We start from the raw sequence: 26,260 nt of genomic DNA, 5'->3' as shown, positions 1-26,260 counted from the left end.
ACAACAGGTGGAAATTATAGGCAATTAGCAAGACACCCCCAATAAAGGAGTGGTTCTGCAGGTGGGGACCACAGACCACTTCTGAGTTCCTATGCTTCCTGGCTGATGTTTTGGTCACTTTTGAATGCTGGCGGTGCATTCACTCTATTGGTAGCATGAGACAGAGTCTACAACCCACACAAGTGGCTCAGGTAGTGCAGCTCATCCAGGATGGCACATCAATGCGAGCTGTGGCAAGAAGGTTTGCTGTGTCTGTCAGCGTAGTGTCCAGAGCATGGAGGCGCTACCAGGAGACAGGCCAGTACATCAGGAGACGTGGAGGAGGCCGTAGGAGGGCAACAACCCAGCAGCAGGACCGCTACCTCCGCCTTTGTGCAAGGAGGAGCAGGAGAAGCACTGCCAGAGCCCTACCAAAATGACCTCCAGCAGGCCACAAATGTGCATGTGTCTGCTTAAACGGTCAGAAACAGACTCCATGAGGGTGGTATGACGGCCCGACGTCCACAGGTGGGGGTTGTGCTTACAGCCCAACACCGTGCAGGACGTTTGGTATTTGCCAGAGAAGACCAAGATTGGCAAATTCACCACTGGCGCCCTGTGCTTTTCACAGATGAAAGCAGGTTCACACTGAGCACGTGACAGATGTGACAGAGTCTGGAGACACCGTGGAGAACGTTCTGCTGCCTGCAACATCCTCCAGCATGACCGGTTTGGCGGTGGGTCAGTCATGGTGTGGGGTGGCATTTCTTTGGGGGGCCGCACAGCCCTCCATGTGCTCGCCAGAGGTAGCCTGACTGCCATTAGGTACCGAGATGAGATCCTCAGACCCCTTGTGAGACCATATGCTGGTGCGGTTGGCCCTGGGTTCCTCCTAATGCAAGACGATGCTATGTGGCTGGAGTGTGTCAGCAGTTCCTGCAAGAGGAAGGCATTGATGCTATGGACTGGCCCGCCCGTTCCCCAGACCTGAATCCAATTGAGCACATCTGGGACATCATGTCTCGCTCCATCCACCAACGCCACGTTGCACCACAGACTGTCCAGGAGTTGGCGGATGCTTTAGTCCAGGTCTGGGAGGAGATCCCTCAGGAGACCATCCGCCACCTCATCAGGAGCATGCCCAGGCGTTGTAGGGAGGTCATACAGGCACGTGAAGGCCACACACACTACTGAGCCTCATTTTGACTTGTTTTAAGGACATTACATCAAAGTTGGATCAGCCTGTAGTGTGGTTTTCCACTTTAATTTTGAGTGTGACTCCAAATCCAGACCTCCATCTGTTGATAAATTGGATTTCCATTGATTATTTTTGTGTGATTTTATTGTCAGCACATGCAACTATGTAAAGAAAAAAGTATTTAATAAGATTATTTCTTTCATTCAGATCTAGGATATGTTGTTTAAGTGTTCCCTTTATTTTTTTGAGCAGTATATTTTGCGCAATGACGCTGTCGATGTGTTCAAAGCGTTAGCCACTGGAGCCACATTAGCCACGTTAGCTACGTTATCTAGCTGCATTTCTCCACCGCCATCTTCCTGATTTTGCTGGTTATCTGGTGGTTGTTCATTCATTGCTGTCACGTTGTTCTCCAGTTCTTCCCCCTCATTTTCATTGTCAATAGATTTTTTTTTTTTTTACAATAAATCAATCCATGTTGACCAGACTGCAAAATTAGCTAGTAGCAAACTGATGTGTCGGTCGCTGTAGCTGAGCAGTTGAGTTCTATTTTGGCAAACTTTCTATTTCAGCCTTTCTGTTCAACAGCTGCGCTATACTGCCATCTATCTGCCGTCCAGGGAACAATAGATACATTCAATGAAGTGATTCAGGCCTGCATTAAACACATTGAATTGAAATTGCATCATTGTTATGTATTATGAATAGAACATAGGGAAATCCCCGCAAGCCACAAATGAAGGACTCGCGGGCCACATGCGCAATGAGTACCACTGGTATAGAACATCCATCTCGCTGATGGTTGATAAGTAAGTAAAGTATGTACAAGGGTCACGTTACACTCACTTACCTGGGTCGAGAGAGCGTGACGTGTCCAGAACCACAGATGGTGTGGACATAACATTGAGTATGTACTACCTCATGAAAGTTATGGGTATTGCCCAACTTGCACCAGCACAGATAGAGTCCAGGAAGGCCCTCTGAACGGGCAATGAAGTGGCCATAAACCTGGTGGAGTGTGCTACCACGCCATCTGGAGTTGGTCTACCTGCTGCAGCGTATAATTTTGACACTGCATTGGTATTCCAATGTGCTAGTCTCTGCTTCGAGACAGAGCAACCTTTGGTGTTCTCCCCATAACACACACAAAGCTGTTCTGTTTGATGAAGCAAGCAAGATAGGCACTCAATGCCCTAACCGGGCAAGGTGTATGCAACTCACGACTCTCCTGTGAGGAATGGGGAGGCTGATGAAATGCCACTATGATTAAGGGCTGGTTAGCATGTGTCATGACGTGGCCCTTTCTGGGCATAGATCGTGGCGTCCCCCTCTCTCTCCTACACCCAGGTTCTGTTATCTCAGGTCAAGAATTCCTGGAGGAGACTCTCTCCTCCTGGCCATGCAGTATAGAGAGAGAGAGTTTCACAGTAGAACAAATTAACTTCTTCTACATCACAGATCTTGAGAACTGAACAATGTCCATGTTTTGGAGAATGTGTAAATGGTCGGTGGAGAAGCCAGCTACGACCCGGTCCGTTTTGTTTCATGTTTGTGACCTCATGAAAGACAATACAGCCAGATTACCATAACTCTGTTTATACAGGTGCCTCCGTTATGAAGTTTGTGTCTAATTATTGTATAAAATGAATGAGTAAAGATGAAACTATTTGTGAAAGGATGGAATGTGATGTTAAACCGTTAATGTGAGAGAATTGTATTCCCTTTAAAGTTTAACTAAGTCATTGGCCCGCCCCCATGAGCACAGACATGATCTGGCTCATGGGACAACCCTTTTCTAGTTACAAATAAAACCCACTCCTGAAGAAATCCTCTTCAGACCATGCATACCTCGGTCAGCTGAGGGGGCAAAGGTTTGAGTAGAGACCACAAAAACCTCAGTTTAAGCTAAGGTTGTAATGGTTGTTGAATTCCTAACCATACCACGTGGAGCATTGGCTACACGGCGGGAAATGGTTAAACTCTGAGACTATCAATCCCGACAGAATAAGAGAAAATCTTAAATACTAATTACTAGTCTGTAGCTAGAAATTATGTCAACCTGGGATGCGAAGCCTGACAACCGCCAAAACATCTATTCTATAAGAACATTTCTGAATGGTACTCTGAAGTATCCATTCTAACCACGAAAGACTTCAGGTAAGCAGAGAGAGAAGCTCGGATGAACTTTCCAACAGAAGGACTGACGATTCCAACAGAGATCATGATGACACACTGGGCGTAAATATATATTGATTGCAATTATTCCCAAATGAGTGAGCATTCATGTCAAAGGATTAGCATTTCAATTAATATAATTATCAACTGTGTAGTGACTCTTTTTGTCTTTCCCGCCCTTCTCAGTCCACATCCACTTCCCTTTGTCCACCAAGCCGTCATATCGATTTAGCCCACTAGGAACCTCCTCTATCATTTCCTTGTAACCATATCTACTGTGTTGTTTGTTTATGCATTTCTGTGATTATTTAGTTAGTTAGTAAATAAATGATTAAGACAATTGACGATTCATAGTAAAGGCTGGGTTCGTGCAGATAACCAACAATTTATGACGTTTGGAATGAGACTAACGTGAGGTAAAGAATAATTGATCAGATATTAAAATATCTGAAGAGTTATATTAGGAAAATTATAACTTTGTAATCTGAAGATTTTCCTTGGTGCCCCGACTTCCTAGTTAATTACATTTCATGATTAGTTTAATCAAGTAATAATAATTACAGAGAATTGATTTGATAAAATAAGTCTTCAATTTAATGATGCCAAAGACACGAAACCTACATTGACGACTCCCTAGCTGCAGGGTTCATCCGCCCTTCTGCCTCCAACCACCAGCGCAGGGTTCTTCTTTGTGGAGAAGAAGGACAAAACCCTGCACCCGTGCATCGACTACCGGGGTCTGAATGAAATCATGGTGAAGAACTGCTACCCTCTACCTCTCATCTCCTCGACCTTCGAGCCACTCCAGGGGGCCATCGTGTTCTCCAAGCTGGACCTACGGAATGCCTACCAAATGGTGCGGATACGGGAAGGGGACAAGTGGAAGACTGCCTTCAACACGGCCAGCGGTCACTACGAGTATCTGTTCATGCCATTTGGCCTTTCCAACTCCCCTGCTTTGTTCCAGGCTCTAATTAATGATGTTCTCCGCAACATGTTGAACCGGTTCGTCTTCATCTACCTCGATGACATCCTTGTCTTCTCCAATATCAACCCAAGAATACGTGCTCTACGCCCGACCCGTTCTCCAACGCCTCCCGGAGAACCAGCTTTTTGTAAAAGCAGAGAAGTGCGAATTACATCGCTCCACCATCCCCTTTCTGGGTTACATCATCGCTGCACCGAGAGTACAGATGGATCCCGGGAAGGTGAGAGCGGTGGTGGATTGGCCCCAGCCTACGTCCAGAGTACAGCTGCAACGTTTCCTGGGATTCGCCAACTTTTACCGCCACTTTATCCGGGGCTACAGCACCCTGGCTTTCCCCCTGTCTGCACTCACTTCTCCCAAGGTTCCATTCACGTGGTTCCCAGCTGCTGAAAGGGAATCTCGGGATCTCAAACCTTGCTTCGCCACAGCTCCCATCTTGGTTCATCCTGACCCGTTCCGCCAGTTTGTGGTGGAGGCCGATGCTTCGGATGTCGGAGTTACATCAGTCTGCCCTGGACCTCAAGCTACATCCCTGCGCCTTCTTCTCCCACCGCCTCAACACCACGGAGAGGAACTATGATGTGGGGAATCGTGAGCTTCTGGCAGTGAAGATTGCGTTTGAGGAGTGGAGGCAGTTGCTGAAGGGGGCGAACCATCCGTTTGTTGTATGGACCGACCACAAGAACCTGGAATATCTCCACACCGCCAAGCACCACAATTTCAGGCACACATCTCAGGAGGGATTTTGTCTGACTCCTCTTTGCAGATCTTCTCCAAGTCATTATGGTTTCGAGGCTGACGTTTGGCAACTCGAACCTTCAGCTCCCTCCACAGATTTTCTATGGGATTAAGGTCTGGAGACTGGCTAGGCCACTCCAGGACCTTAATGTGCTTCTTCTTGAGCCACTCCTGTTGCCTTGGCCGTGTGTTTTGGGTCATTGTCATGCTGGAATGCCCATCCATGACCCATTTTTAATGCCCTGGCTGAGGGAAGGAGGTTCTCACACAAGATTTGACGATACATGGCCCCGTCCATCGTCCCTTTGATGCGGTGAAGTTGTCCTGTCCCGTTAGCCAAAAAACACCCCAAAGCATAATGTTTCCACCTCCGTGTTTGACGGTGGAGATGGTGTTCTTGGGGTCATAGGCAGCATTCCTCCTCCTCCAAACACGGCGAGTTGAGTTGATGCCAAAGAGCTCCATTTTGGTCTCATCTGACCACAACACTTTCACCAGTTGTCCTCTGAGTCATTCAGATGTTCATTGTCAAACTTCAGACGGGCATGTATATGTATTCTTGAGCAGGGGGAATTGTTTTCTTGGTGACTATGGTCCCAGCTGCCTTGAGATCATTGACAAGATCCTCCCATGTAGTTCTGGGCTGATTCCTCACCATTCTCATGATCATTGCAACTCCACGAGGTGAGATCTTGCATGGAGCCCCAGGCCGAGGGATATTGACAGTTCTTTTGTGTTTCTTCCATCTGCAAATAATCGCACCAAATGTTGTCACCTTCTCACCAAGCTGCTTAGCGATGGTCTTGTAGCCCATTCCAGCCTTGTGTAGGTCTACAATCTTGTCCCTGACATCCTTGGAGAGCTCTTTGGTCTTGGCCATGGTGGAGAGTTTGGAATCTGATTGATTGATTGCTTCTGTGGACAGGTGTCTTTTTTACAGGTAACAAGCTGCGGTTAGGAGCACTCCCTTTAAGAGTGTGTTCCTAATCTCAGCTCGTTACCTGTATAAAAGACACCTGGTTGCCAGAAATCTTTCTGATTGAGAGGGGGTCAAATACTTATTTCCCTCATTAAAATGCAAATCAATTTATAACATTTTTGACATGCGTTTTTCTGGATTTTTTTGTTGTTATTCTGTCTCTCACTGTTCAAATAAACCTACCATTAAAATTATAGACTGATCATTTATTTGTCAGTGGGTAAACGTACAAAATCAGCAGGGGATCAAATACTTTTTCCCCCCACTGTACATCCCACTTTTCATCTGTCCAGAGTTAAACCCATGTCTCACAGCCCTTTGTCTCCTGTTTCCAAGATGTTTCTCACTATAGAGCTGCCTATGATGTGGTGCTGCTGGTGATGTGGAATGGGCCGGTCTCTCAGGCAGCCTCACGATCTGATGAGAGTGGGAGCTCCGAGGATCTGAACCCGAGGTAGAAGCCGCCGGAGATAGAGATGGAACAGAGGACAAAGATGCAGGTAGTTTCGGATCCGATGTTGAATGGGAAGCCCCCAAAGGAGAAGCAGCTGGAACCTCTGGATCCAGAGCGGCAAAGCCGTTTCTGGTCTGTGTCAGGTATGGGCTCAACATCTCCAAGGAGAACCCTGGTGCCAGAGGACGCTTTCTTCGACTTCCACGGCGAGTCACGTATATCCTTGACTGGTTGGTTGGGTCGAGAACAGTTCTCCAGGGAAGGGGGAGATCCCTTCGGGGATGGAACTCTGCTGAACACTGGCCAGTCGGCTGTGGAGAGCCGACACGGCGGCAACACTTCCACCTGACCAGAGCAGCGTCCGGCTACTGGGGTGGAAGAAAAAGAAAATGTAGGTGGGCGTGGATACCCCAGTAGCTTGTGTAGGTTTGCTACTTGTGCAAGCAGTTGCTACATTGAAGGTCAGCGCGGTCTACATTGTCGCGGAACAAAGCAAAGTAAACACAGCTCCTGCAGCGCTGGAAACGTTCAATTGCGACCTCCATTTGAGACTGCCCAGCCAGCTAGGCTAGCTGGGCTTCCGTGTCTCTCCCCCTATGTGGAGTCTGGAGGGATCCCGGGACAGACAACAGCGCTCACAGCAACTAAGCCCAACACTGTCAGCTTTTCAAAAACAATAAACTAAGGTCTCTCGTTCAGCTTTCAGCTTTTGGCGTTCAACAACTTAGCAACAGATGTTAAGCTACAGGCCTGTTTTGCTAGCACAGACTGGAATATGTTCCGGTATTTTTCCTCTAACCGGACTCCAACCCGAACGCTTATAAGAAATCCCGGTATGCCCTTAGATGAACCATCAAACAGGCAAAACGTGAATACAGGACTAAGATTTAATCGTACTACACCGGATGTAAAACTACTACAGACTACAAAGGGAAGCACAGCCGCGAGCTGCTCAGTGACACGAGTCTACCAGACGAGCTAAATTATTTCTATGCTCGCTTCGAGGCAAGCAATATTGAAGCATGCATGAGAGCATCAGCTGTTCCGGACGACAGTGTGATCACGCTCTCCGTAGCCGATGTGAGTAAGACCTTTAAACAGGTCAACATTCACAAGGCCGCGGGGCCAGACGGATTATCAGGACATGCGCTGACCAACTGGCAAGTGTCTTCACTGACAGTTTCAACCTGTCCCTGACTGAGTCTGTAATACCAAAATGTTTCAAGCAGACCACCATAGTCCCTGTGCCCAAGAACACTAAGGTAACCTGCCTAAAAGACTACCGATCCGTAGCACTCACGTCTGTAGCCATGAAGTGCTTCGAAAGGCTGGTCATGGCTCACATCAACACCATTATCCCAGAAACCCTACACCCACTCCAATTTGCATACCGTCCCAACAGATCCACAGATGATGTAATCTCTATTGCACTCCACACTGCCCTTTCCCACCTGGACAAAAGGAACACTTATGTGAGAATGCTATTCATTGACTTCAACACCATAGTGCCCTCAATGCTCATCACTAAGCTAAGGACCCTGGGACTAAACACCTCCCTCTGCAACTGGACTTCCTGACAGGCCGCCCCCAGGTGGTAAGGGTAGGCAACAGCACATCTGCCACGCTGATCCTCAACACGGGGTTCCCTCAGGGGTGAGTGCTCAGTCCCCTCCTGTACTCCCTGTTCACCCATGACTGCATGGCCAGGCACGACTCCAACACCATCATTAAGTTTAAAGACGAAACAACAGTGGTAGGCCTGATCACTGACAACGATGAGACAGCCTATAGGGAGGAAGTCAGAGACCTGGCCATGTGGTGCCAGGATAACAACCTCTCCCTCAATGTGATCAAGACAAAGGATATGATTGTGGACTACAGGAAAAGGAGGACCGAGCACGCCCCCATTCTCATTGACGGGGCTGTAGTGGAGTAGGTTGAGAGCTTCAAGTTCCTTGGTGTCCAAACACCAACAAACTATCATGGTCCAAACACACCAAGACAGTCGTGAAGAGGACACGACAAAACCTATTCCACCTCAGGAGACTGAAAAGATTTGGCATGGGTCCTCAGATCCTCAAAAAGATATACAGCCGCAACATCGAGAGGATCCTGACTGGTTGCATCACTGCCTGGAATGGCAACTGCTCGGCCTCCGACTGCAAGGCACTACAGAGAATAGTGCGTATGTTCCAGTACATCACTGGTGCCAAGCTATCTGCCATCCAGGACCTCTATACCAGGCGGTGTCAGAGGATTTGCCCTGAACGTTGTCAAAGACTCCAGCCTACCTAGACTGTTCTCTCTGCTACCGCAGGGCAAGCGGTACTGGATCGCCAAGTCCAGGTCCAAAAGGCTTCTTAACAGCTTCTACCCTCAAGCCATAAGACTCCTGAACAGCTAATCAAATGGCTACTCAGACTATTTGGTTTGTCCCCCCCCCCCCACCTCTTTTACGCTGCTGCTACTCTCTGGTTAGTCACTTTAACTTTATCTACTGTTCATGTACATATTATCTCAATTACCTTGACTAACCTGTGCCCCAGCACATTATAGCCTTGCTACTGTTATTCTACTGCTGCTGGAATGGGGTTCAGTGTTTTACTGTTAGGATAGATTTATATTTGTTTGTTCCAACAGATCTTTACCTATTTTCCTCACTACAAAATATTCATGTGGTCCTTGTGGTTACTAAACATATTTTAGATACGCCTTGGCTAAATTACTTCAAATGTAAAACTTAAATTTACTTTGTGGAATGTCCGTGTTTGTACACTATCCAAGCTTAAACAGATTATTACTAGGCTTAAACAACATTATTCATCTATTGGGTTCCTACAAGAAACTCACTTGAAAGATGAGCTACTTAAAGTATGCAGGAGATGGCAAGAGCAAGTAATAGCATCCTGTTTCTCCTCTCATTCTCGCGGTGTTATGGTTTTAATTCACAAATCTGTTCCTTTTCACATGGATAATATTATAACTGATACAGCTGGTAGATACATTTTGATACAGGGAACTCTTTTGAATGAGCATATTAATCTGGTTAATGTTTATGGTCCTAATGTTGATAATCCCAAATTTGTTGAGAATTTATTTCTATTGAAAGCCTCCCTTTCTGGTAAAGTCCTAATGGCAGGGGATTTTAATTATACTCTTGATCCTCATCTAGAACACTCCTCTGGTTTAGACACTTCCCACTCGCAGAGTAGAAAGAAATTACAGCATTTATTAAATCTATGTAAACCTTGGATAATTCAGAACCCGAGTAAAAGGGAGTATTCATGTTACTCGCCGACATTTAAATCATATTCTCGTATAGACTTTTAGTTTCTTGCTCATTGCTTCCCAGTGTAGCTGGAAGTGGATATAATAGTATTGTTCTGAGTGACCATTCCCCTGTGTCATTATTCTATAGAGATACAAAACTTGTAAAAGGATCCTCTAGATCAGGCCTGGGCAATTATTTTCCATGGAGGGCCACATTAGAATATATTTTTGCCATCATGGGCCAGAATCATATTACAGGATTATACATCATGTGTATGACTGTGTTGTCAGATATATCTACTGTAAATTACGTCCAGATATGCTACTTATTTTACTTTTTAACATGCACAGAAATAAACTACATCCATGTTCTCCTTTTGGTATGTATTTTCATTATTAAACATGCAATGAACTACACGGAGGGAAAAGTACACTGTGCATTCAGCACCACGGACAGAGCTCTCGCTAACGGATATGCACAGAAACTAGAGTAGTGAAGTCAGGTATAGTTTCTGACGTCGCTATGCGCAGGATTGCTGAGAGGTGAGAGTCAGTAATAGATGATCTGCGCCTTGATTTGTTATATTTCATCACTGAAAATGTCTGTTCACATACATAGGTTGACCCAAACAGTACAAACATCTTCTGAGAATGACTCCAAATCTTTGGAAAGTATTGTTCATCGAGAGATGCATAGAACCTCGTCAGTGACATTGTTTTGAATAGTTCTCCAATCACTGCATCAGACTGAAAATCGATAAGCTCAAGTTGCAGGTCAGTGGGAGCGTTATCCACATTGACGGTGAAAGGAGAGGAAACCAACAGCATATCATTTTCCATCACTTTGAAATCCTCAAAACGACGAGAAAACTCACCGTTCAAAGCACGCAGCAGCGATGTATACTTCTCCCGCTGGTCATCTGATAGGGAACAGACTAGTAGTGTCGGAAGGTGGGTGAGATTGTTGGCTGCTACTTGACGGGTCAGGAGGAGTTATTTTCCTTTGAAGGCTTTGACAAGGCTGTACATCTGATGTGCAAAAAGGCCCTTCCCTTGTAGTTTGGAATTCAGTTCATTCATGAGGGCTATGATGTCCACTGGAAGGCAAAATCAGCCAACCATTCTTTATCTTGCAGTTGAGGGAAATCCACATATTTTCCTTTCATTTGCAAAAACTCAGCAATCTCTAACTTCAGGTCCCACACCCTTTTAAAGCACCTTACCCTAACACAGCCATCTCACGTTTGTGTGGAAGGGGAGATCTACATGACATGTCTCTTCTAACAGTGAGACAAACTGCCTATGGTTTAAAGATTTTGCTCTTATGAAGTTTACCGCTTTAGTGACTGTATCCACAACATGGCTCATTTTCAGAACACATTTACAGAGCACCTCCTGATGAATAATTCAATGCAGGAAAATAATTTTCTGATCTGGGTTCAGCTCAGCTACTTGATCTTGTATTCTTTTCAAAGGCCAACGTTTTTTCCTGTGAAGTTTGGGCACCCATCAGTGGTCACACTAGATAACTTGTCAAAACTCAGTCCCAGCTTTGCCGCACACTTATTAACCTCCTCCAATAAATATTTCCCTGTGGTTGTGCTCTTCATTGACCGCACTGTAGCAAGCTCCTCTGTAATTTCAAAGTCTGAGGTTATGCCTCGTAAGAATATCAACCACTGCGCCTTGTCATATGCATTACTGCTATCTTCCAGGGCCAAGGAGAAACAAGTGAAATCCTTTACCTTGTCTTTCAACTGTTGTTCCAAATTCTCTGAGATGTCCTCAACATGCCGTGTCACTGTTCGTCTTTTTCAAACAGCTCTTTCTTGTCGGGGCAAAGTATTGCTGCAGAGTCAATTAAACATTCTTTAATGAATTCACTCTCAGCGAATGGCTTGCTATGTTTAGCAATTTTGTGGGACAGTACATACAGTGGTTCCTCAATTACAAGTTTTGAGATTATGCCACGGGACTTAGAGGTTATTTCTGGTTTAGTACGTTACCCTGCATCACTGCTTCATTGCTCCAGACCAGCGCAAGGGGGAGTTAGAGCACTGATTATGCTTTTGGGTCTCTAACTGACAATGAATGGGCGACATAAACCAAATAAAAACTGATAATTGTGCACGACTTCAAAATTGAATTTCAATTAACTGAATGATGAGGATGAAGAAGGTGATTGAATTTAGAACAATACTGTAAGAATTGTTATTCATCTGTCATGCACGCACACACCCTGAAAAATACACATATTTTTTTGTTTCTACTCGTCAGTATTACTTACTAAAACTGTTGTTACACTAAGGTTTTTATTCTAATAGAAACAAAAATGTTCAATTATATTCCATGATATTCTTAAGATATACTGTAAGTGTTGACTGAATATAAGCAAGTGATGTCTGCAAAATAATCAAGTCATATAGACTCGGCACCTACATAAAGCTGAGTGACTCACTCATTCTTGGCTTTGGATCAAAATAAATAAGTACCAACATTCTTTCTGATAGTCTTTAATTTCTTATGGATAGGGGGCAGTATTCGGAAGTTTGGATGAATGAGGTGCCCAATGTAAACTGCCTGTTACTCAGGTCCAGAAGCTAGGATATGCATATAATTGGTAGTATTGGATAGAAAACACTCAAGTTTCCAAAACTGTTAAAATAATGTCTGTGAGTATAACAGAACTGATATAGCAGGCGAAAACCCGAGGAGAATCCATCTGGAAAAATAATTTTGGGAGGTAACACCATTTAAAATGCCTGTCTATGGGGAAATCAATGGAATACCTCCCAGATTGCAGTTCCTAGGGCTTCCAGTAGATGTCAACAGTCTTTAGAAAGCGTTTCAGGCTTGATTTTTGAAAAATGAGCTAGAATTTGTAGTTTTTCTAAGTGGCTCCCATTTTGGCTGGAGTGTTATGACGCGCGTGGATGAGAGTGCGGACTTCATTATTTATCTCCGGTAATGAACATACTATTCTCCGTCTTATATTTGATGGTTTATTTACATATTAGGGCACCTGAGGATTGATTAGAAATGTTGTTTGACTTGTTTGGACAAAGTTTATTGGTAACGTTTGTGATTCATTTTGTATGCATTTTGAACGAGGGAAACCGGTGGATTATTGAATGAAGCGCGCCAACTAAACTGCCTTTTTTGGGATATAAAGAAGGACTTTATCGAACAAAACAACCATTTGTGATGTAGCTGGGACCCTTTGGATTGCAAACAGAGGAAGATCTTCAAAGGTAAGTGATTTATTTTATCGCTATTTCTGACTTTCGTGACGCTTCTGCTTGGTTGGAAAATGTATGTAATGCTTTTGTGTGCTGGGCGCTGTCCTCAAATAATCGCATGGTGTGCTTTCACTATAAAGCCTTTTTGAAATCTGACAACGCGGCTGGATTAACAAGAAGTTAAGCTTTTAAACGATGTATGACACTTGTATTTTCATGAATGTTTAATATTACGAATTTTGTATTTTGAATTTTGCGCTCTGCAATTTCACCGGATGTTGTCGAGGCCGGGCGCTAGCGGCACGCCTATCCAATAAAGAAATGTTTTGGTTATCCTGACCAGGACACCATGTATTATAATAGTCCATCATGGGCTATTAGCAGGACAATAGACTCTTGCCAACACCTCTCTGTATTTTGATACTTTGTGCAAGGCAATTGATCAGCATTAAAAACTTTGTGGATGGGGCCTCCTGAGTGGTGCAGTGGTCTAAGACACTGCATCGCAGTGCAAACTGCATTGCTATAGATGCTGGTTCGATACCCGTGCTGGCTGCAAGCGGGAGACCCATGAGGCGATGGTGGGCTTTTGGTTTCTCTCCCTCTAAAAACAGAAATAAATAATTACAAATAACAAACTGGCTTTATTTACAAATTAGTAAGAATGTCTCACCCCGTGTTCAAGAACAACCTTTTTCTTGAGATTATTTGAAAATGAAATCATCTCCAAAATATCGTTCTTTTTTTAAACAAAGCGATTATAATTTTTATTTTTTAAATTAATTTAGAATTATATAAAAGCCCCTAAGATATTCTCACAGGTCAGATTTGCCATAACGAAAAATGCCCCTTAGATATTAATTTAGAATCCTCCAATCCTCTAAATCGAATTATTGGCGGAGAATGCTTCTCAAAGATGCCCTCTGGTGATCAAACTAGCACTAACTAGCATTAATGGTAACAATGGCTGACAATGAAATAACGTGCCATAGAATTCTGCGGCAGCTCGCAAGGTGTGCTGCAGTATGACACAACTTTTACAGGAAGAACCACTGTAGCTAGCTCTTGCAAATCCGTTGTTTGCTGCATGCAGTTTTGTGAAAAGCCTTGCTGCTTTTGCAACTGAGAAAGCAAGTCTTTCGATGCACTTGTCCTCTGCTCAGAAGACATATTCCTATATTTCTCTGCATGCTTCATCTGGAAGTGTCAGGACAAGTTGTAGTCTTTCAAGACAGCAATGCTCTTTTTGCACGCTAAGTACACAGCTTTCCCTGATTCCTCAATAAAGAAATGTTTTGATGGCCACTCTTGCTGGAAAACCCAACATTCATTGTCTATTTTCCTTTTCTTTGAAATCTTTGAAAAACTCATTTTTGCGCAATTTCTAGCTAGCTATTATTTGAACTGTGACGTGTGTGTCAGCCTGTCAGTCATTGTCTGTCCTCGTGCAGTTGTTATGTATACGTGCCTTGTCCCACAAGCGGTGGGAGTTAGTGTAGTTAATTAAGGCGAGTATTCATTGGGCTTTTAATTTGAATAACAAATACATTTTTCAGAACTTTACTATTGCAAATACTTTATGTGATCTGAGCATGATTCCGCGTACCGTATTGAATCAGGTCGAGGGCAGCATACGGCCCCCGGGCCGGCCTTTGCCCAGGCCTGCTCTAGATGGCATTTGCATCCCAGATGGTTACAGGACACAGACTTCGTACATTACGTTGGAGTACATATAGATGTTTACTTTAGATTGAACATTGACCAAACGTCAGCGAGTACCAGATGGAAGGCTTTCAAAGCATACATTAGGGGGCAAATTATACATTTAACCAGTTTTAAATCAAACCAATTGAATCTGAAAATGAGAGAGATGGACAGCAAAATCTGAGAATTGGAGAGGGAAGCTTTTTGGATAAGTAAACAAGGAATTATTTGCTCTTAAAGCTCAGTATAAAGAACTTTCCACCTCAAAGGCTGCAAACAGCTTAATAACGAGGCTTAAACAGTCCTTCTATGATCAAGGTGAAAAACCTGGTAAATTTCTGGCCTGGCTTGGCGTTCGACGTCACCGGTCTTCTAGCCATCATTGATCAGCTTTTCATTTTCCATTGGTTTTGTCTTGTCTTCCTACACACCTGGTTCCAATCCCATTCATTACATGTTGTGTATTTAACCCTCTGTTTACCCTCATGTCCTTGTCAGAGATTGTTTGTTTGTTATGTGCTCGTGTATTTTGTATTGTGTGCGACTGGTTAATTTTACCCATGTTATTTTATTTATGTATGTTGGTTTTGGAGTTTGTTTTTATTTCTTTATTTAATTACTCCAGTTATACCAAGTTGGTTTCTCCTGCACCTGACTTCCCTGCCACCTACACACACAACGATGACACTGGCGCATTAAGAAGTTAAATTCAGAAAGAGCCATTAATACAATTCATAATATACAAGGACAATTATCAATGGATCCTGTAGAAATAAACCAAACTTTTGCTTCCTACTACACCACACTTTCCAACTCTGAATCTTCTGAGAACTTAACTAATCAGACATCATTTTTGGATGGTCTTGATTTTCCCTCTATTTCAGAAGACACAAAATTGGATCTGGAAAAGGAATTGGATGGTGTTGAAATATCTGATGTTATTTTCAATATGAAGACAGGTAAATCAGCAGGTCCAGATTGTCTCCCAATAGATATTTATAAGATATTGAAGGACAAACTTCTAGGTCCACTTTTGGATACGTATGCTTCCGGGGAATTTACTAACAATTTACTAAATTACTCACGATAAACATTCACAAAAAGCATATCAATTATTTTAAGAATTATAGATACAGAACTCCTCTATGCACTCGATATGTCCGATTTTAAAATAGCTTTTCGGTGAAAGCACATTTTGCAATATTCTAAGTACATAGCCCAGCCATCACGGGCTAGCTATTTAGACACCCAGCAAGTTTAGCCTTCACCAAAATCAGATTTACTATAACAAAAGTGTTATTACCTTTGGTGTTCTTCGTCAGAATGCACTCCCAGGACTTCTACTTCAATAACAAATGTTGGTTTGGTCCCAAATAATCCATCGTTATATCCAAACAGCGGCGTTTTGTTCGTGCGTTCTAGACACTATCCGAAATGGTAAATCAGGGTTACGAGCATGGCGCATTTCGTGACAAAAAAATTCTAAATATTCCATTACCGTACTTCGAAGCATGTCAACCGCTGTTTAAAATCAATTTTTATGCAATTTATCTCGTAAAAAAGCGATAATATTCCGACCGGGAATCTGCGTTTCGGCAAACAGAGGAAAAAATCACAAAGACGGGGGCGGTCAGGTCACGCGCCTAAGCCCAGAGTCCCTTGATCGGCCACTTGAGAAAGGCGATAATGTGTTTCAGCCTGGGGCTGGGATGACGACATTCAGGTTTTTCCCGGGCTCTGAGCGCCTATAGACGACGTAGGAAGTGTCACGTTAGAGCAGAGATCCTTAGTAAACGATAGAGATGGCAAAGAAGTTCCAGAAATGGTCAGACAGGCCACTTCCTGTAAAGGAATCTCTCAGGTTTTGACCTGCCATTTGAGTTCTGTTATACTCACAGACACCATTCAAACAGTTTTAGAAACTTTAGGGTGTTTTCTATCCATATGTAATAAGTATATGCATATTCTAGTTACTGGGTAGGAGTGGTAACCAGATTAAATCGGGTATGTTTTTTATCCAGCCGTGTCAATACTGCCCCCTAGCCCTAACAGGATAAATATGATCCCCAATTAGAGACAACGATGACCAGCTGCCTCTAACTGGGGATCATACAAAATCCCAACACAGAAAAAAGAAACTAGAACCAAAACAACATAGAACTAAATAAACTAGATAAACCCCCCCAGTCACGCCCTGACCTACTCTACCATAGAAAATAAGAGCTCTCTATGGTCAGGACGTGACAGTTAAATGTAACACGCATTTAGGCACCTTGTATCATTGCCTGTGGGAATGTGCTGAGAGACAACATTTCTGGAGCTCAGTACTGCACTATATCTCTAAAATTACCTTTATCCCAATACCACTAATTGCTAAACTTTGTATCCTAAATCTTTACCCAGAGAATATCTCTTTACATAGGAGAGAGAAAAAATGGTTGACCTCTGTCTATTACAAGATAGACGTTCAATTGCTCTCCACTGGAAGTATGTCAGTTCTTGGTCATTGGTTAAAATAAGTAACATGAAGCCTGGCTCTTGAAAGATTTACTTATATAGTGAAAAAGAAAGCCCCAGAATTTCATAATATTTCGGTGTGTTTTGTAAGTTTTTGCAAACTGGTGATATTGTAGAAGCGGTGGAATTGTAAATCTGCATATTCTCAATTTTTTATATTAAAGTTGGCTGTAGTCCAAGTAAACCTACATTACCTGCGATGGCATATTATACTTTATTATTGGAAAGGTGAGGACTTTATTTATTTTTTATTCTGTCAATGTTTGGTTGTTATGTTTTTGTCTGGAATGCATTTCAATTAACAGCTGTGCCTTGTTAAAAGTTCATTTGTGGAATTTCTTTCCTTCTTAATGTGTTGTGTTGTGACAAGGTAGGGGTGGTATACAGAAGATAGCCCTATTTGGTCAAAGACCAAGTCCATATCATGGCAAGAACAGCTCAAATAAGCAACGAGAAATGACAGTCCATCATTACTTTAAGATCTGAAGGTCAGTCAATCTTCAAAATTAAAAAAGTACAGTCGCAAAAACCATCAAGCGCTATGATGGAACTATCTCTTATGAGGACTGCCACAGGAAAGGAAGACCCAGAGTTACCTCTGCTGCAGAGGATAAGTTCATTATAGTTACCAGCCTCAGAAAGTGCAGCCCAAATAAATGTTTCACAGAGTTCAAGTAACTGGCACATCTCAACATCAACTGTACAGAGGAGACTGTGATGGTCCCAGTCGAATTTCTGCAAAGAAATCACTACTAATGGACACCAATAAGAATAAGAGTTTTGCTTGGGCCAAGAAACACGAGCAATGGACATTTGGAAATCTGTCCTTTGGTCTGATGAGTCCTAATAAGAGATTTTTGGTTCCACCCTAGTAGGTGAACAGATGATCTCCGCATGTGTGGTTCCCACTGTGAAGCATGGAGGAGGAGGTGTGATGGTGTGGGGGTGCTTTGCTGGTGACACTGTCTGTGATTTATTTAGAATTCAAGGCACACTTAACCAGCATGTCTACAACAGCATTCTGCAGCGATATGCCATCCCATCTGGTTTGCGCTAAGTGGGACTGTCATTTGTTTTGAACAGGACAATGACCCAACTCCAGGCTGTGTAAGGGCTATTTAACCAAGAAAGAGAGTGATGTAGTGCTGCATCAGATGACCTGGCCTTCACAGTCACCCGACCTCAACCCAATTGAGATGGTTTGGGATGAGTGGAACCGCAGAGTGAAGGAAAAGCAGCCAACAAGTGCTCAGCATGTGTGGGAACTCCTTCAAGACTGTTGGAAAAGCATTCCAGGTGAATCTGGTTGAGAGAATGCCAAGAGTGTGCAAAGATGTCATCAAGGCTAAGTGTGTCCACTTTGAAGAATCTCAAATATTTTTTGATTTGTTTAACTTTTTTGGTTACTACATGATTCCATATGTGTTATTTCATACTTTTGATGTATGGCCTTTTAGGCAGAGTTCCTCTGTCCAGTGTGTTATCTGTTATTGTGCCCATATTAATATTTTATTTTTATTGGCATGTCTGAGATATGGCTTTTTCTTTGCAACTCTGCCTAGAAGGCCAGCATCCTGGAGTCGCCTCTTCACTGAAACTGGTGTTTTGAGACTGATGTTTGCGGGTACTATTTAATGAAGCTGCCAGTTGAGGATTTGTGAGGCATCTGTTTCTCAAACTAGACAGTCTAATGTACTTGTCCTCTTGCTCAGTTGTGCACCGGGGCCTCCCACTCTTCTTTCTATTCTGGTAAGAGACAGTTTGCGTTGTTCTGTGAAGGTAGTACACAGCGTTGAGAGTAGTACACAGCGTCGTACGAGATCTTCAGTTTCTTGGCAATTTCTCGCATGGAATAACCTTCATTTCTCAGAACAAGAATAGACTGACGAGTTTCAGAAGAAAGTTCTTTGTTTCTGGCCATTTTGAGCCTGTAATCGAACCCACAAATGCTGATGATCCAGATACTCAACTTGTCTGAAGAAGGCAAGTTTTATTGCTTCTTTAATCAGAACAAGTTTTCAGCTGTGCTAACATAATTGGAAAAGGGTTTTCTAATGATCAACTAGTCTTTTAAAATGATAAACTTGGATTAGCTAACACAACTTGCCATTGGAATACAGGAGTGATGGTTGCTGATAATGGGCCTCTGTACGCCTATGTAGATATTCCATAAAAAATCAGCAGTTTCTAGCTACAATAGTAATTTACAACATTAACAATGTCTACACTGTATTTCTGATCAATTTGATGTTATTTTAATTGACAAGAAATGTGCTTTTCTTTTAAAAACAAGGAAATTTCTAAGTGACCCCAAACTTTTGAACGGTAGTGTATATTTTTTTTATACCTACAGGGGTTCTAAAATTGTAACTCAAATAGCTAAATGATCGTATGACCATCTTAAAACAATTCCATATTAGCTTAGTTGAACCCCCCTAACGGCTTAGACTTTTAGGGATTAACTCGATTTAATGGCTTGTCGATTTAATTACCTAATACAACATCAGGAAGAACTACGCTCGAGGGGTCTTGGTGCTAGAATAGACTGCAGATGTGCATATAAACAATGCCACATATAAGTGACTTATGCAGAGCTCCTAATGATGAACAGACATTTTGCAACTTTGTGACAAGCAACCACTCTTTGACGTCTGAGAATGATAATAGTCTCAAGCACACACACACGCAATTGTTCATTTATTTATTTTATCACACTTTTTTGAGTTTGAATAACTGCCTCTGATGTTTTTCAAATACTACATCACTACAATACATTTCCCATGTATTCTCCCCATATGTCATTGTTTAAACAGAGTACAGCACATTGCAAAATAAAGAAGTAAACAACCATGATTTCAAACAAAAAAGCTCCTTTTGGTGGGAGGAGTTAGGTGCAACATCTGGCTCCCTTTATTAATAGAGTTCAGGCTTTTTCACTCTGAGACAGACACAGCAGACACACTCATGATGAAAAAGAGTAGGGGACAAATGAACAGCAGCAACACACCTGATCTCGCCTTCCTTTACCACATGAATTCTATAGGATTTGCTTTAAAACACATTTAGCAAGCGACCAGAGAAGACATCAGATTGCTGGAAAATGCTCTGGGACTTTGCTTTTTTTCAAGGACCCACTATTTTCAGATTTGGGAAAACTATCTACAGATCTTGAACCATATTGCCTAAAGAGGTGTAAAGGTATGATGAAAACTTATTCTGTCCTTGTTATCCTACTGTACTGTAAGCTACTGAACTCCCGCAGCAGTTCTGGGTCCAACACATCCGCCACCGGAACCCAGCACCTCTCCTCCAGACCGTACCCCTCCCACTCCACGAGGTACTGAAGGCCCCCCGCCCGATGCCTTGAATCCAGGATGGAACAAACGGAGTACGCCAGGACCCCCCTCGATGTCCAGAGAGGGCGGAGGAACCTCCCGCACCTCAGATTCCTGGAGCGGACCCACCACCACCGGCCTGAGGAGAGACACATGGAACGAGGGGTTAATACGGTAATCGGCGGAAGCTGTAACCTGTAACACACCTCGTTCACTCTCCTCAGGACTTTAAATGGCCCCACAAACCGCAGGCCCAGCTTCTGGCAGGGCAGGCAGAGGGGCAGGTTTCGGGTCGAGAGCCAGACCCGGTCCCCCGGTGCGAACACCGGGGCCTCACTGCGGTGACGGTCTGCGTCCACTTTCTGGAGCAGCACGGCGCGCTGAAGGTGGACATGGGCGGCGTCCCATGTTTTCGCCGTGCGCCGGAACCAGTCATCCACCGCAGGAGCCTCGGTCTGACTCTGATGCTAAGGAGCCAGAACCGGCTGATACCCCAATTAACACTGGAAGGGGGTGAGGTTAGTGGAGGAGTGGCGGAGTGAGTTCTGGCCCATCTCTGCCCAGGACACAAACGCTGCCCACTCCCCCGGCCGGTCCTGGCAATAGGACCTCAGAAACCTACCCACATCCTGGTTTACTCTCTCCACCTGCCCGTTACTCTCAGGGGGAAAACCTGAGGTAAGGCTGACCGAGACCCCAGACCTTCCATGAACGCCTTCCAGACCCTCGACGTGAACTGGGGACCCCGATCAGACATTATATCCTCAGGCACCCCGTAGTGCCAGAAGACGTGTGTAAACAAGGCCTCCGCAGTCTGTAGGGCCGTAGGGAGACCGGGCAAAGGGAGGAGACGACAGGACTTAGAAAAACGATCCACAATGACCAGGATGTTACCCTGTGAGGGAGGAAGATCGGTCAGGAAATCTACCAACAGGTGCGACCACGGCCGTTGTGGAACGGGTAAGGGTTGTATCTTACCTCTGGGCAGGTGCCTAGGAGCCTTGCACTGGACGCACACCGAGCAGGAGGAAACATAAACCCTCACGTCTTTAGCCAAAGTGGGCCACCAGTACTTCCCAGTCAGACAGCGCACCGTCCGACCGATCTCCGGATGAACAGAGGAGGGTGACGTGTGGGCCCAATAGATCAACTGGTCATGGACAGCAGACGGAACATAGAGGTGCCCGACGGGACACTGGAGGGGAGCGGGCTCTGTACGCAATGCCTGCTCAATGTCCACGTCCAGCTCCCACACGACCGGCGCTACCAGGCAGGAGGCCAGGAGTATGGGAGTCTGATCCATGGGCCGCTCCTCTGTGTCATACAGCCAGGACAGTGCATCTGCCTTCGTATTCTGGGAACCTGGTCTGTAGGACAGTGTAAACACAAAACGGGTAAAGAACATGGCCCACCTTGTCTGACGAGGATTCAGTCTCCTCGCTGCCCGGATGTACTCCAGGTTGCGGTGGTCAGTCCAGATGAGAAAAGGGTGTTTAGCCCCCTCAAGCCAATGTCTCCACGCCTTCAAAGCTTCTTCGAGAAGAAAGCACAGGAGCGGAGCTTCGGTGGCGTACCCGAGCGTTGAGAGAGCACGGCTCCTGTCCCAGCCTTGGACGCGTCCACCTCCACTATGAAAATGCCAAAGAGGGATCCGGATGGGCCAGCACGGGAGCCGAGGTAAACAGAGCTCTTAGGTGCCCAAAAGCCCTGTCCGCCTCAACCGACCACTGCAGATGTACAGGACCCCCCTTCAGCAGTGAGGTAATGGGAGCCACCACCTGGCCAAAAACCACGGATAAATCTCCGGTAGTAATTGGCAAACCCTAAAAACCGCTGCACCTCCTTTACTGTGGTGGGATTCGGCCAATTACGGACGGCTGCAATGCGGTCACTCTCCATCTCCACCCCTGATGTGGAAATGCGATACCCTAGGAAGGAGACGGCCTGCTGGAAGAACAGGCATTTCTCAGCCTTGACGTACAGGTCATGCTCCAACAGTCGTCCAAGTACCCTGCGCACCAAGATCACATGCTCGGTGCATGCAGCGGAGTATATCAGAATGTCATCGATATACACCACTACACCCTGCCCGTGCAGGTCCCTGAAGATCTCATCTACAAAGGATTGGAAGACTGATGGAGCATTCATTAACCCGTAAGGCATGACGAGGTACTCATAATGCCCTGAGGTGATACTAAATGCCGTCTTCCACTCGTCTCCCTCCCGGATACGCACCAGGTTGTACGCACTCCTGAGATCCAGTTTAGTGAAGAAGCGCACCCCGTGCATTGACTCAATCGCCGTGGCCATGAGAGGTAGCGGGTAACTGTACCTCACCTCGATAGACAATGCACGGGCGCAGACCTCCCTCCTTCTTCTTCACAAAAAAGAAACTCGAAGAGGCGGGCGAAGTGGAGGACCGAATGTAGGGATTCAGAGACATATGTCTCCATAGCCGCCGTCTCCGCTTGCGACAGGGGATACACGTGACTCCTGGGAAGTGCAGCGTCTACCAGGAGATTTATCGCACAATCCCCCCATCGATGGGGTGGTAATTGAATCGGCATATTCTGGGGGGATGCGCACAGTGGAGACCTGGTCTGGACTTTCCACCGTGGTAGCACCAATGGAAACCCCTACACACCTCCCCGAGCAGTCTCGCGACCACCCCGTGAGAGCCCTCTGTTGCCTTGAAATGGTGGGATCATGATGAGCTAACAAGGAAAAGCCTAGCACCACAGGAAATGCAGGAGAGTCAATTAGGAAGAGACTGATTTTCTCCTCGTGACCCCTGCGTCACCATGGCCAGGGAGATGGTGGCTTCCCTGATTAGTCCAGACCCTAATGGTCGACTATCCAGAGCGTGTACCGGGAAAGGTCTAACCCCAGGCATAATGGGGATCCCTAAACTAAGGGTGAACGCTCTGTCGATAAAATTCCCAGCTGCGCCTGAATCGACGAGCCCCTTATGCTGGGAATGCGGTGAAAATTCAGGAAAACAAACAGGTACAAACAGGCGGGCAAACAGAGGACTCTGGATGAGAGTGGTGCAGACTCACCTGGGGTGACGCCAGAGTGCCCTGCATGCTGCCTCGACTCCCAGAGGAACCAACCCGGCATCACCGGGAATTTGCCCTCTGCGGCCACAGATGGTGCACGTGAAGGCCCCTCCTCCAGCCTCCCTGAGCGCAGCCCCTCCCAGCTCCATGGGCACCGGAGCGGGGGTGCTGGAAGATGGAACCGACAGAGCCCTCTCTGGATGTCCGCGGGTTACCAGCAGGATATCCAACCGGATGGACAGATCCACCAGTTGGTCAAAAGTGATGGTGGCATCCCTGCAGGCCAACTCCCGTCGGATGTCCTCGCGCAGGCTGCATCGGTAGTGGTCGATAAGGACCCTGTCATTCCAGCCTGCTCCGGCGGCCAAGGTATGGAATTCCAGGGTGAACTCCTGGGTGCTCTACTGCTTCTCAGTATATATTTAAATTATATTGTTATAGAGTATAGGGTATGCTGTCCAAAGGTCTTCTAAAATGTTTATAATTGCAGATTGTACCAATTGTCACTTTTGATACAGTTACATTCCTATAAAGACTGAATGTTTAGTGATCTTTGGTCAAGACAAAACAAAAACATGTACTACACGTGAGACTGTATCTGATTTTTTTTTTACTTAATTGGCGGGGTGCCGAGTTCAAGATGCCTTTTAAAACTAATGTGATGTAAAGCCAACATTTCTCTTTAGGGCAATAAATAAACTTGTAGGCTGACTGATATGCAGTCAAACATCGAAATTCAAGCAAATCCTGTGTGGCCTCTCCATCTCTCTAATCAGCTAGTGTCTTAAGTACACTCCTGCCACAATTGTTTTAAATACCCTTTACACTGAAACAACTGGCAATAAAGAGAGCCTTTATGGATGAAATGAGCTGTAAGAGAAATGAGCTGTTATGTACGTTTTTGCATCTGTCTGTGGGTTGGATTTAGGTGGCCACGGTATCAGGTTCCTTCAGCTGTAATTTTAGAGATAGTTAGGGACTGATTGTTATTTATAATAAGGGGTACATGGAGAAAATCAGACAACTCTTTAATGAAAATGGGTGGCCCTCCCTATATTTTACTTAAACCCTCCCTGAACGCTTGAAAAACAACCAGTGACCCTCCCCTGTACCCCAAATAATAATGAAAACTAAGTGGATAGCAGAGAACATGTCTACCGTTTACCCAGAGCCTTAGATATGCAGTTTTCACTATTACATGGCAACACAGGACTTTTGATAGCACACAGAGCTGCGGGACAGAAGGTTGTGGGTTCGTAGACCACCGTGGACAAGAGTAAGGGTGGAAAGATCTCCTTTATAGTAAAAGCACTGCATGAATATATAATCGTATTTGCAGGTCCGAGAGAAAATTCAATTTTATAAACATTTCATGCAATTGGACGTAATTTTACATATTAGCGGAATCTAACAGATATTTATTAAATAGGATGAAATAGGCGCCAATGCAAATCTCTCTTGTTGTTAGTAAAGTCTAAGTAGCATTTGACCTAGTGGCCTCATGGGTGGAATGTTATTAATATTTTTAAGACATTTCATAATGAATTATTATTATTTTATTTTGCAGAAAATCCGGTGTTTCAATGTCAAACGGATTTGTTATATTTCAGTCTTCTGTGATGTACAGTACCAGTCAAAAGTTTGGACACACCTACTCATTCAAGGGTTTTTCTTAATTTTTTACTATTTTCGACATTATAGAATAATAGTGAAGATGTAAAAACTATGAAATAGCACATACGGAATCATGTAGTAACAAAATTAAACAAATCTAAATGTATTTTACATTTGAGATTCTTCAAAGTAGCCACCCTTTGTCTTGATGACAGCTTTGCAAACGCTTGGCATTCTCTCAACCAGCCTCATGAGGTAGTCACCTGGAATGCATTACAATTAACAGGTGTGCCTTGTGGAATTTCTTTCCTTAATGCGTTTGAGCTAATCAGTTGTGTTGTGACAAGGTAGGGGTGGTATACAGAAGATAGCCCTATTTGGTCAAAGACCAAGTCCATATTATGGCAAGAACAGCTCAAATAAGCAAAGCGAAACGACAGTCCATCATTACTTTAAGACATGAAGGTCAGTCAATACTGAACATTTCAAGAACTTTAAAGTTTCTTCAAGTGCAGTCGCAAAAACCATCAAGCGCTATGATGAAACTCGCTCTAATGAGGACCGCCACAGGAAAGGAAGACCCAGAGTTACCTCTGCTGCAAAGGATAAGTTCATTAAAGTTACCAGCCTCGGAAATTGCAGCCAAAATAAATGATTCACAGAGTTTAATTAACAGACATCAACTGTTCAGAGGAGACTGTGTGAATCAGGCCTTCGTACAAAGAAACCACTACTAAAGGACACCAATAATAAGAAGAAGAGACTTGCTTGGGCCAAGAAACACCAGCAATGGACATTAGACTGGTGAAAATCTGTCCTTTGGTCTGATGAGTCCTAATTTGAGATTTTTGGTTACAACCGCCGTGTCTTTGTGAGATGCAGAGTAGCTGAATGGATGATCTCTGCATGTCTGGTTCCCAACATGGAGGAGGAGGTGTGATGATGTGGGGGTGCTTTGTTGGTGACACTGTCAGCGATTTACTGAGAATTCAAGGCACACTTAACCAGCAT

The sequence above is a fragment of the Salmo salar genome, chromosome ssa28 (assembly GCF_905237065.1).
Source record: "Salmo salar chromosome ssa28, Ssal_v3.1, whole genome shotgun sequence".
NCBI lineage: Eukaryota > Metazoa > Chordata > Actinopteri > Salmoniformes > Salmonidae > Salmo > Salmo salar.
Note: the sequence above shows the minus strand (reverse complement) of the source record.